Genomic DNA, 13,349 nt, shown 5'->3' on the forward strand with positions numbered 1-13,349 from the left:
GTGTCTATGTGTGTTTTGTATAACCTGCATGAAAGGGAAAAGTGGAGCATGCTCTAAGGACTGGGTCCTCATTGGCCAATCCACACCTTTACACAGATGCATGAAGACAAAATGGGTACCCCTCCCCCAGAGTTCTCAGGCACCCTTAAGGGCTTAGGAGGATGTAGGTTCTCTGTAAATGACTCTAGTCCCCACTGATGTTGCTTCCTCAATCATGGAGATATGCCACCCTCACTCCAGTTCTATTTAGCCACTTATAGTCAGATTAGCTTTTACAAAGTATTATTTATTTCGAAGTTACAATAACAAATATACAGACATGCTCCACAACTCATGGCGGGGCATGATCTCCTCCTTCCTTGTACCAGCTTAGTCTTTGGGGAGGAGAAGGAGATTAGGTTCACATCTTAGAGCAGTTCCTATAGAGTGCACAATCCCATCACAAGTCCAAAAACCCTCTTTGAGCTTGAGTCCTAGGCATCTGACTTCTCAGGGCTTCCCTGCTGGGGTGACTGGCCACAACACCCCACCTGCAATCCTGTTCCCAAGGTCTCCATACTTTGAACTGGGAATTACTGCCAGCATCCAGAAACGGAGGACAAAAGACACAGAACAAAACACAAACACCCCCAAGCCCATTTCTCAAAGCCAGGATAAAAGAGGGAGCAGGAGGAGGAAGTCTTTCTTCCCTCTCTGTTTGCTTCTCTTCATGGAACCTGGTGTGGAGTAAATTGTTGTCTTCACCCTCTGGGCACAGCAGGAAAGAGAGAATGGGTGTGAGCCAGAATGAGATGGATAGTCGCAGTCTGGCCAGTTTTAAAAACACAGCCTGTCCTGGTTATGCAGCCAATCAAAGGAGGCTCCACTGACCCAGGTGGTAGGTGTTGCCTCCATGTTGGGTCATCTGGGCACGCCCAGACAAACCCGTTACAAAAATAATTTGAAGTTGGGCACTAGCAACTTTGGCAATCAGAAGAAGCTTCTTGCAGGAGAAGGTACTTGAACTGAAATTTGAAGGAAGCAAGGATTCTAAGAGGGAGATGGTAAGGAGGCAGTTCCCTCCAGGGAAGGAATACAGCTTATACAAAGAGGCACAGGCTAGAGATGGAATGTGGGGAGCAGCAAGAAGGCCAGTGTGGCTGTGTGTGTGTGTGTGTGTGTGTGTGTGTGTGAATGGGATTGATGGACAATGAAGGGTAGCCTGGAACCAGGCTTTGAAGGTCTTTCAATGTCAAACAAAGAGTTTTTAAAAGGATTGTGAGTAGAGTTGTCTCCTTTATCCTATACTTTATACTTTGTCCCAGTGCCTAGTGGAGTACATGACACATAGTAGGCACTTAAGAAATGCTTGTTAGTTGACTGGTTTACCTTAAATACCATTGGAAAGCCATGTTGTGACTTTGTGCCAGCTGTGGACAGATCCATAGATATTTCTGGTTCTCACTCAGGTAGGGGCAGGCAGGAGAGGGTCAGAGAAGGGAATTGGGTTTCAGGGAAGAAACCTGTTAGGGAGAGGGGGCCTATTGCAGGATAGAGGGGTGAAGGTGAAACTCCACCTTGTATCCTTTGGGTCTGTTCATAATTATCCTCCTGGGATAGGTTAGAATCACTGTAGCTAGTGCATAATTAGCATCTAGTCCATCTTTGCTTCCAATCTACTTCAGAGGTCTCTCCTATAGTGGGGAATAGAAGAGGCCGATGTGAAAGAGGGGCCAGCTGGGTCTCCCCCATCACAACTCCCTCACTTTGCCCCCTCCCTCCATCCTCCCCTGTGCAGGGAATGGCCAGAGTCTAAGTGCTGCCTAATGCTCTATCTGCTTTCTGTGCTTGTGGTACAGGGGACGCTGAGGAGAATGTGTTTGTGGTCGGGCATGGAATGCAAGTTATGTTGTGTGTGGCTGGAGTGTGCCCGTGCTGAAAGCTGTAGGAGAGGAGAATGGCTAGAGTCACACAGGCAGGAGAAGGAATGCTTAGCGAGCCTGGGCTCCTCGCATGTGGATTAGTTTGGATAGGCGGGAAGGTGGGGAAGATATATCCGGAACACCTGTTTCTACATCAGGATTCTCCCCTGCCCCCTCCTTTAAGACCTGCTTCTTACTTGGCACTGACTTTCACCTGACTCTGGTCTCCTTGGCCCCGAGGGGGAGGGGAAACCCCAAGTTTATTTTCTCATTTTGGAAATAATTTGTATTCCTAAAGCATGTTCTGGTACATGGGGCTCAAGGGAAAATTTTTTTTTCTTCTCTTGGACTCAGGGATGTTATAGCTATAGAAACTCAGGCTCAGGCAGCAGAGTCTCAGGGTTGGACCCCAGGCTATGGATGGGGTAGGTGGGCAAGGGAGCAAAGCCAGGAATTAATCTACATGGATAATGTAACCCCTCAGTTCCAAATGGATCATTCCTTTTTTTTTACTTCCCTACTGCACAGTATATAAACGCTCAATCACATTGGCTTCGTATTAAGGGAATAGTGTGCAGGGCAGGACCTAGAGTCAGGAAGAACTCAGTTAAAATCAAACCTCTGATCTCATATGTAAAATAAGGAAAATAATATTTCTAGAACCTACCTTACAGACTTGTTGTGAAGCTCAAATGAGGTAATGTAGATTGTGGGCATAATTAACTGGGACAAAGTAAAATAATTAAATGTATTGACTTATGCAATAAACTCTGCAACTTTTTACATCTTTAAAGTATGTTTACTATGCCATATGCTCTCCTTTGCCAAAATCACTTGTTTTACAGAATTTGGCATTGAGTTCACAACATTTTGACACATGTTCTTGAAGTTTTCATTATGGAAACTGTACTTTTTATCACATTAGATATTAAGTATGCCTTTAATGAACAATCAATTTTCCCAATACTAGCTTTGATTATGGGTCATAGGTTTCCTTTAAAAAATTTTTTTTTCTGACTAACAAGTATTTATTTTCTCTCCCTTTCCCTCTTCTTCCACCAAACAATAAAAAAAAATTAACCCTCCCCTTCACATAACAAATATATATCAGTTCTCTGGTACAGATAGTTGCTTCATCTTTGATTCTTTGGATCTTCTAAGGTTCTCAAAGTTGTTTTCTCTTTATAATGTTGTTATTTTATGTTCTCCTAATTCAATTCACTTCCCTCTGTATTCATTCACAGAGGTCTTCCCAGTTTTTTCTGGCACTGTCCATTTTTATCATGACACAATAGTATTCCATTACATTTATAAAGCATAATTTGTTTAGCCTTTCCCCAATAGTACTACTTTAGTTTCTAGTTTTTTATTACAAAAAGAGTTACTATAAATATTTTTGTTCATTTGGGTGCTTTTCCTCCTTTGATCTCTTTGGGGTGAATTTATATCAATAGTAATATTCCTAGGTCCCATAGTTTTTCTTTTTTCTTTCTTTCTTCTTTTCTTTTTCTTTTTTTTTTTTCAGGGCAATGAAGGTTAAGTGACTTGCCCGGGGTCACAAGCTAGTAAGTGTCAAAAGTGTTGTGTCTGAGTCCAGATTTGAACTCAGGTACTCTGGAGGTGCTTTATCCACCTAGCTGCCTCCCCCCATACCTTTTCAATAGGTTTTAAATCAGGGGAGATCCCAGTTTATTGAGGCTTCTTAAAATGTCTTAACCTCAATGTGGACAAGACTTCCAGGTCCATTAGAATTTCTTTTTAAATCCCAAAAACATTTTTTGAAGAGAATGTTTTACAATCTAGTGAAGATTCTCAATCCTTGGGCGGGTTCATCTGGAATTCTAACAATAGTTTCAAGATAGTCTTGAATGAAAACAATCATTTAATGAGTAGAAATTCCCTTCCTTTTCCAGTTTTTCAGTACTCCAGTCTTTGTATTGTCTTGTTCATGTGGAACATTTTTTTTCTTCATATTAATGTTTAGTAGCTATTTCTTTTTTAGAGGTCTTTTCCAACTTTAAGAAACCTATACCACATTGTAGAGGAAATTAATAACAACCCCTCTAGCTGCCAGGCCTATCTGAAGGACTTTATTTCTGTAATGAGGCTATCCCCAACATGTAGCATGGGAATATTGTGTAGCTTGAAGGGAGATGGAACAGACATGTCTGGACTCTTCTTCCACCCACCTTTCTGTAAGAGAGACTTTAATTCCTACCAAGAGGGGAAGTAAGAAGTTGAGTCCACAAGGTTGGCCAGTAGCCTGAAGTGGGATTGGCATCATTCATCTTCTCTCTCAAAGCTGGAATTCAGAAGCACATGAAGAGAATGTCATTCCTGAAGAGACTGAGGAGACTGGAAGAAGGTCTGAAAAGTCTGGAGCTCTCATTTTTCCTGCTCTTGCCAACTCTGTCCTGGCCTTCAAGCAGTTGATCTCCAACCATGGGGAGAGGGTCTTAGGCCATGGGCTTTTTTTTGAATTCAGGTTACATTCATTGTCTGCAGATTAAGTGGGCTGTTTTACAGCAATAATTTTTCAATTCCTGACATTATTTATTGTGATCATGCTTTCCTTTGTGCTTCACTCTGTTTGATCCTGTTTTATTGTGGGTTTGAATGATCCTCAAAACGCTTGACTTCCCAACACAATCACTGAAATATCTCCAACAGTCAATAAAGGGTGCTCTTTAACAGAGACACATTTTACATGTTTCTTTGAGGGGATCATCCACACTTAAAACCATAGAATTACAAACACACCAAAGTGGCAATAAACATGTGCATGATATGCAATCCAGCTAATAAAGATCTAACCGAAGGTGGGGAACCAGCTCAATCCAATTTCATCTGATCCAGGTCAGATGTTCTGAGTCAGTCTTGTGTCATTAGAAACACACCTGCGTGATCATTGCTGTGACGAAATGAAACCACATCAAAGTTATTGCTTGTCCCAAGTAATTCACTCATCACTGTATGTAAAGCATTTTAATAAGGCTTAAGGTGCTATATTTATTATCATATTATCCTATTAATTGTTATTTTGCTAGTTGTTTTATTTTTCATTCATAATTGGATGGTCGGTCCTTGCAGAGAGGGACCACATATCTTATCCAGGCAGCCAGATGGTAGAGTAGATAGAAAAAACACTGTTGGGGCAGCTAGATGGCACAGTGGATAGAGCACCGGCCCTGGAGTCAGGAGTACCTGAGTTCAAATCCAGCCTCAGACACTTAACACTTACTAGCTGTGTGACCCTGGGCAAGTCAATTAACCCCAGTTGCCTCACTTAAAAAAAAAAAAAAAGAAAGAAAGAACACTGTGCCTGGGGTCAGGAAGACCTAAATTCAAATAATACTGAAACTGTCTAGCTGTATGACCCTGAGCAAGTCACTTAATGGCCATCTGCCTCAATTTCCCCAACTGTAAAATGTGATAATAATAGTATTTATCTTCTTGCATTACTGTGAGGATCACATGAGATATTCATAAATTGCCCAGCAGAATGCAGAGGAGGTGATTAGTCAATGCTTGTTTCCTTCCAGAAGAAGGTCGATCCACTGATAGGTGAAGAAACTAGGCCCCACACATTTTGAGAATTGGCCAAAGGAACTAAAGATGTTTAGACTGAAGAAGAGAAGATTTAGTGGGGAAATGATAACAGTCACCATGTCTTTGAAGGGACAGCATGTGGAAGGGGGGTTGGATTGGTTCTTTTTTTCCCTAGCAGGCAGAACAAAGAACAATATAGGGGGAGGGGGTGAGGAGGGAGGAATGAAAGAAAATCAGGTTTTGGCTCCACTAAGGAAAAAACTTGCTAATAATTACAGCTGTCCAGAAGGGAATGTGCTGCTTTTGGAGGCAGTGAGTTCTCACTCACTAGAGGTTTTCAAGCACAGGCTGGATGAAAACTTGAATGGAAAACACATGCACTTGTGGCCTATGGAGTAGAAGAGAGTTTTGGCCAGGCATAGACTGGACTAGATGACCTCTTGGCTCTCTTCCAACTGTGAGAGTCTGTGATTCTATGATTTTGAGAAGACTGAGATGGCATGATGCAGTATATTTGAAGGCAGAAGATCTGGGTTCAAATCCTGGGCCTGTTCCTTACTACGTTGATGACTTTGGATAAATGATTTACTCTCTTTGGGCCTCGATTTCTAGACCTGTCAAATGAGGTTGTTTGGCCAGATAGTCTCAAGGTTAAATCCTGTGATCCTGTGGATCCTTCTTGCTTAGCTTTGTGTGGGTGCTGGCCAGACTGGAGATTTGTTTATCTCTATTGTCTGATTTCCTCCTAATTCTGATTAATGCAGAGATAAATGTTTGAAACTTGAGGATTCATATGAAAAACTCTGGTCTGGAATTAATCCATCAATCAATCATCAAAGCATTTATTAAATGCCTTCACTATGCCAGGCATTGTGCTAAGTGCTTGAATACAAAGACAGAAATAAAAGTCTCTGCTTCAAGGCCTCTATATGCCATTGGGAGAGACAACATAAACATAAATATCTACAAAATAAATACAAGGTGATTAATTATCTTTTGATGGGGAAATGCATTAGAAGTTGGGGTGTGGTGGTGGTTCAGGGAAGCCTTCACTTAGAAAATGGCTTTTGAGCTGAACTTTGAAGGGCACTAGGGATTCTAAGAGGCCGAGCCGAGGAGGGAGTGCATTCCAGGCATGGGGAGCAGCTGTGTGGAAGGAAGAGCAAGTGGGCCATTTTGGCTGGATCAAAGAGTGTGTGAAAAGGAGTGATGCATAATAGGGCTGGAAAGGTAGGTTGGAGTCAAACTGAGAAAGTAAGAAGGTGATGTGACAGAAGAAAGAGTGAAAGTCTGAATATATTGCTCCTCTGCTCACTAAATTGCAGTGGCTCCCTATTACCTCCAGGGTCATATAGAAACTCCTCTGTTTGACATTTAAAACCAAAACATAGAGAGGTTAATTAACTTGTCCAGGGTCACAGAACTCATAAATATTTTAGGTGACATTTAAACCTTGGTTCCCTTGATCTCAGGACTGCTACATCACAAATAGTTCTCAAAAGTTTTGTTCTCAGGATCCCTTTAAACTTTAAAAAAATATTGAAGAGGGGGCAGCTAGGTGGCACAGTGGATAAAGCACTGACCCTGGATTCAGGAGGACCTGAGTTCAAATCTGGCCTCAGACACATGACACTTAATAGCTGTGTGACCCTGGGCAAGTCACTTAACCCTCATTGCCCCAACCCCAAAAAATTATTGAAGAGCCTAAAAAATCCAGATTATACCTATCAATATTACCATTTTAGAAATTAAAACTCCTTAGTATTCCTATAAAAATAGTTCTGATTTCATGGATCCCCTGAAAGGGTCTTGGGGACCCTCACTTTGAGAACAGCTATACAACATCAAGCAACAGCTCTCTCAAAGAGAGCTACATATAAGTGGAAATTTATGAGCACTCCATTAAGGGAGAAAAGAACTTCCAGGAACGAGAAGATCTAAGTTTACCCTGTGGCCACATGTGCTCTCCCCAGGGACCTTGTATGCACAAGGGGAGAGTGTGCTTCTAGTTTAGGTGAATGTTTCTGTAGCAACTGTCCTTGCTTAGGAAGTACTCTCTCTACAGGTTAATTAACTCTGGCTAGTAATTATGGGGAGCACCCTAGCATACTCTCTATGTGAATGATCCAGAGAAGGCGGCTGAGAAGAAGGGGTTAGATAGGTATGAGAACTGAGGGCATTTTTTTCAACCTAGAAATATTGCAGTTAAATTGTTTAATGAAATAACTGGTACTTTGTACTGCTACAGAGTCCCAGTACTTTCCACTCCTTTCTGGTTTTAGCTGTTCTAGAAAGATCATAAGAAGTTTATTGGATTAGAGGAACTTTTTGGTGATTTTTTTCTTCTACTTATGACTTACAAATGCATGAAAAATAGAAACATTCAAATTTTTAGAACTGAAAGAAGACATGGTTTAAACCATCTAGTTCTCTGGAAAAACATGTATTCTCCATGTAGCCGTTTTATCTGATGCCTTTGTCCTTAGATGAAGTGATGAAGGGTGGAAGAACAGGGCTGGACTCCTACTGCAGGCACCTAGAAATGGGCTTGCTGATAACCCATTGGCTCTTTACCAGGGCCAAGCCCTCCATATTCTGTCCGATGACTCCTGGGGAGAGTAACTTCCAACTCTGAGGAGAGAGTCATGCTTGTCTTTTTTCTATATGACTTGTGTGACCCCAAAAAGAACAGGGTCAGGGGCCTGTCTCTTCACAGGACCCTGGAATCTGAGGAGAGGGATGAAGTGGCTAAAGTGGGTAAGTAGAGGGGGGAGAGGGATATAAGTCAATGATCCACTCTTTCACACCCCAAAGAAAAACAGCCACATCTGCAAAAACCCAGAGGTGTGAGGCTGTGGTGTGGGAAACAACCGTGTGGAGACCCCCTGTTGGTATTGGGATAGAAGACTGGGTCTCTGAGCCTGTGATCCTGCTGTGCCCAGTCCTCTCTCTTGTCCCCACCCCTCCCATACCCTGTTGGGGCTTCATGAAGAGGTGAGCCAACATTTGGGGCCCTTTGAATGACTCTGAAGTACCTAAGGAAGGGATGGAATTCCTAGGACATTTTGTAGTTTAAAGGTTGCCGGGCACTCCCAGCTGAATCTCTGCCTACAAGGGGAGATGGCCAAGCCAGCCGCCCAGTCTTTCAGTACTTTCATCAGAGGAGGGGGCTTAGGCAGAAAGAGTCCTGTGAAAGAAAAGGGCATGGAGGGCCGCAGAGGCAGCTGAGGGAACAAATGGTTTGGTTGGTCATCTCCCCCCCTGGCTGGGAGCCCAGATGAGACGGCTCGGGGAGAGTGACTTAGCGCCCTCCCATGGATAGCTGCGGTGCCAGAAGGCCAGGAGGGGAGTGCAGGGCCCAACTCTGGGCATCCAGAGGCCGGACTGGGTTTCCATTCCTGAATATCAATGAGGAAGGACAGGAATGTCTGCAGCACAGCTGGCTGCCGTTCTGAGGAGGAGGGGAGGGGGGAGATGATGGGAGCCTGCTTGGGGCTGGGGGTGGGGTATGATCAGGGTACATTGCTCACAAAGGCTTGGGGTAAGGTGTAATGGGCAACAGCAAGAGGGGACTAAAGGCAAATGGGGGGGGGGGCTTGGTGTTTGGTAAAGGGAGGGCTGCAGAGAAGGGAAGAGCCATGTCTATATACAAAACTTGCTTATTACAGGTGCCTACCTGAGATGAAGGGGGTGGCGTCTGGTCCTTGCTGCTTTTATTTTAGGAGGACCAGAAAGAATTCAACTAGACTCAATTCAAAAGATATTCATTATCTCCTTGTTAAATGTATACTAGAGGCATCTAGGGGGTGTAGTACATAGTTCATGGGACCTGGGGTCAGAAAGACTTGGGTTCAAATCCTGTCTCAAATACTTTCTTACTTTGTGTTCCTGAGCAAGTCACAACCTCTGTATTTCAGCTTACTCATCTGTAAAACTACTCAGGGTTGTTGTAAGGACAAAATATGAGTTAAAGCATTTATTTATTTTTAAGTGAGGCAATTGGGGTTAAGTGACTTGCCCAGGGTCACACAGCTAGTAAGTGTTAAGTGTATGAGGCCGGATTTAAACTCAGGTCTTCCTGACTCCAGGGCCGGTGCTCTATCCACTAGTTAAAGTATTTATTAAAATGCTACTTATTATTATTACTGTGAGCTGGGTTTTGGTCTTGGGAAATACAAAAACAAAAATGAGATTCCCTGCCCTCAAGGAGCTTACATTCTAATGGGTATATGATAAGTAAACATAGGGTATCTTAAATAAGGAAAGATAAGCAACAAATAGTGTTGGGGGTGGGGGATGGAGAGCAGTCAAAGCTTCAAATTTGACATGTTTTTTTTGAGCAAGGAAATACTTTGGTAAGACCTCCTGTACTTAGGGGGGATAATTTTGGCACTTGGGTGGAGGATAGATTGGAAAAGGGAAAGATTTGAAGCTGGGAAATGATTATTAGTCTACAAAAGTAGCCCACTTGAGAGGTAATGTGTACTTGAAGTTAGCTGGGTGGGTGGAAAGAAAGGGACAGGTGTTTTGGTAGAAGAGACAAGGCTTGGGAGTGATTATGGTAGGTGGGGTGAGAAAAAAAAGAAAACTGAGGTTAGGAAAACCATTCCAACCAATAGATCTATCCCACAGTATAATGGGCTACCCCAGGACAGAATGAGTTTCCCTTTAGTTGCCACTATATTGAAGAATCATAGATTTAGAGCTAGAAGAGACTTTGGAGACCATCAAGAGTTCAACCCCCTCATTTTACAGATGAGTAAACTGAGGCTGAAAGAGGTTTAGTGATTTTCCCAGGGTTACACAGCTAATATGTGTCTGAGTCAGGATTTGAATTGAGGTCCACATGACTCCAAGTCTAGCATACTACCCACCTTTGAAGAAGAGATTCTTCTTCATATGCATGTTAGACTAGATGGTCTCTGAACACCTTTCCAGCTTTGAGAAGCTGTAATTCTGAGGGAGAGGGACCAGTAAAGGTTGATCCTAAGGTTGTAAACCTGGGTCACCAGAAGGATGGTTGTATGTATAAGTAATAGAGATATTTGGAGGAATGGTGAGTTTTTATTTTTAATTGGGTGATGGAGAAAGATGAATGCTGTCATGGACACATTGCATTTGAAATTCTGGTAGGACATCCAGGTGAAGATACCTACCAGACAGTTAAAAATGTGGGAATAAAGCTCAGACTAAGTCTGGGTATACAAATGTCTAAGTTATCTGGATAAAGATGCTAACTAAACCCATGAGAACTTGTGAAATCTTCAAGGGAGAAAATTTAGAAAAAAACGTAGAAAGGGAAGAGATTTGGACTCAGGAGAGAGACTTGGGTGACAGTTAAGCAAAGGGACAGGAGATGGATGATGAATCTGCAAATTAACCTAAGAAGTGCTCATACAAATAGGAGGAGAAAGCTCTGTCTTGGACAACAAGAGAAGAGAACATTTAGGAAAAGGGTTCTTAACTTGCATCTCTGGATAGATAGGTTTCAGGTGATCTGTGAACTTGGAGAGGAAAACAAAAACAAAACAAAGCCACTACGTGTTTATTTCATTAGCCTCTTCCTGAAATTTAGCATTTCCTTCAATTATTTAAAAAATTGTTCTGAGAAGGGGGCCATAGGCTTTGTTGAACTGCCAGAGGGGGCCATAGCAAACAACAATTCAAGAACTCTTGATTTAGGAAGAGTTTCAATAGTCTGCCTTGGTGGCACATGCCTGTACTCCTTGCTGCTGGGGTGGCTGAGGCAGAGTTGGAAGGGACTTCAGAGGCCATCCAGTCAAAACAGTTTCTAAACCAGAATCTCTTTTTCAGTGTGCCTAAGGAGAAGACTTTTCTCTAGCCTTTCCTTGAAGGCCTCCATGCCTGAAGACATCCACTGAGAGGAACCTGTGGTACATTAGCTTTGGGATTGCTCTAATTGTTAGGACATTTTTCCTTACCTCAAGGTTAACTTTATGGCTCTGTAACTATCCCCTCAATCTCTTCCCCCTCCCCTTCTTCCCTTCCCTTTAGTTGTACTTTTAGGGTTCAAGAAGAACAAATTTAATCATTCTTCCGTGTAACCACTTAAATACTGGAAGACAGTGATTATGTGTACCCTAAGTATCTTTTTTTTTTTTTTTTTTGCAGGGCTATGGGGGTTAAGTGACTTGCCCAGGGTCACACAGCTAATCAAGTGTCTGAGGCCAGATTTGAACTCAGGTACTCCTGGATCCAGGGCCAGTGCTTTATCCACTGTGCCACCTAGCTGCCCCCTCCCTAAGTATCTTTTACAGACTCTGCATCTGAAGTTTCTTCAGCCACTTTTTGTAGGGCATGGAAGAGCCTAGGCTAGGGATGTTTGCATCTGGAACACTCTAGGTACTACTCTGCCCAGGACAAGCAGCATGGATAGAACCTTTATTTAGAGAGAGAAAGTTGAAACTTTTCCATGGGGGAAAACACATCTCCAGCAATCCCATTAGGTTCCTGACAGGGAGCTCTTCCCCTTGCTCCCCATCCCCCCAGAAGAGGGGCATTTGGTAACTTCCTATTTTAACTAGTCTGGATAATCAGTTTTAAGATCAGTTGTTTCGGGGCAGCTAGGTGGCACAGTGGATAAAGCACCGGCCCTGGATTCAGGAGGACCTGAGTTCAAATCCAACCTTAGACACTTGACACTTACTAGCTAGATGTGTGACCCTGGGCAAGTCACTTAACCCCTATTGCCCCACAAAACAAAACAAAAATAACTAAAAACAAGATCGGTTGTTTCTTTACACTTGGGTGTCTATGAAACTTGACTTCTGGGACAAGAGTGGTAGTGTGATAACTCTTTACAGCAGACAGATGCTTTTGAAGAATACTCTCAAAGTATTAAGCCAGAGCTGGGAGGGATATAGTCCAATAGCTTCATTTTCTCAAACCTTTTTTTGGGGGGGGGCGGGGCTATGGGGTTAAGTGACTTGCCCACGGTCACACAGCTAGTAAGTGTCAAGTGTCTGAGGCCAGATTTGAACTCAGGTACTCCTGAATCTAGGGCCGGTGCTTTATCCACTGTGCCACCTAGCTGCCCCCAATAGCTTTATTTTAAAGGGAAGAAATGACTTGTCAAAGATCACAGAGGCAAGCCCAATCACCACATGCTGAAAATGAAGCTGAGTTAAGGTGGAGACAAACTGAACATAAATCTTAATGACTCACACATTACTGATTGCAAAAGGGGTCTCAGAGACCCCCTTGTTCAATCCCCACATTTTCCAGAGGGGGCGATAGAGACTCAGAATAGTGTCAGAGTAGGGAGTTGAGATCTCTTGATTCCCAGTTCAGTACTCTTTCAACCAGGTTATTGAAATTTGTCTTCTTCCCCACCTTCTACTGGCCCATCAGAAGAATGAGCCTAGATCTCATGATGCAGGACAAACAGTTAAATAGGGCAGGAGGTTTTCCAAGTATTCTAGTTGCCCCCTATTCCCAACCTCCCTCATCTACTCTATAGGAACAACAAAGCTGTGAGAGAAAGACAAGGTCCTTGGGAGGGGAGGCAGAAATGTCACTAGGAAAGCAAGGTCCTCCACCAGGGCCTGAGGTTCTGTCTTCCTTCCCCTACCTTGCCCAGCTTTCCGAAACCTTCTCCAGGAACCAGTGTAGGCTGATCCTACCAGCTTTGTGGCATCTGTAAACTTGATAAGTATGCCATGTATACCTTTATCTAAGCCATTGATTCCAATGTTGGATAGCACAAGGTCAAGGATAAATACCTGGAACATTCCACTTAAAGACCTTCCAAGTCCACATTGACCTATTCAGATTCTTTTCCCAATTAAATCAACAAGCATTTATTTTCCTTCCCATCATACCTTACCTCCTCAACTGGAAAAAGAAAACCCTTGTAATAAATATGCATAGTCAAGCAAG

Source organism: Dromiciops gliroides, chromosome 2 (genome assembly GCF_019393635.1).
Source record: "Dromiciops gliroides isolate mDroGli1 chromosome 2, mDroGli1.pri, whole genome shotgun sequence".
In the NCBI taxonomy this organism is placed as follows: domain Eukaryota; kingdom Metazoa; phylum Chordata; class Mammalia; order Microbiotheria; family Microbiotheriidae; genus Dromiciops; species Dromiciops gliroides.